Here is a 426-nt window from a genome sequence, read left to right on the forward strand (position 1 = left end):
ATGACATCAGACAATAAAAATCACTGATTTTGAGGCTGAATTAAAATAATAAAAATATTTATGTAGTCAAATATATTAAACCCTTTTAAATTACCATACTATTAGTTCATTCATTTATACATTCATTCAGCAAATTATTTTGGCGTGCCTATTACCCGCGGGGGGATGGTGGTTCACAAACAAGCACTGTCATTACCCCCATATAGGTTATAGATGATAAGAAAAATAAAAATCCCATAATTAACCTCAAATATAGATAAAAATTTGATGTGCCAGAACAATATGAGAAATACTTAAGTATATTCTCTCACTGAATCCTATTAATGCCCATGAGGTCATTACTACTTTTAGCTCCATTTTATTCATGAAGAAACTAAGGCACAAAGAAATGAATAGCCCATCTATAAATGGCAGAGCTGGGATTTG

The sequence above is a fragment of the Pteropus vampyrus genome, unplaced genomic scaffold (assembly GCF_000151845.1).
Source record: "Pteropus vampyrus isolate Shadow unplaced genomic scaffold, Pvam_2.0 Scaffold149, whole genome shotgun sequence".
NCBI classification, from domain to species: domain Eukaryota; kingdom Metazoa; phylum Chordata; class Mammalia; order Chiroptera; family Pteropodidae; genus Pteropus; species Pteropus vampyrus.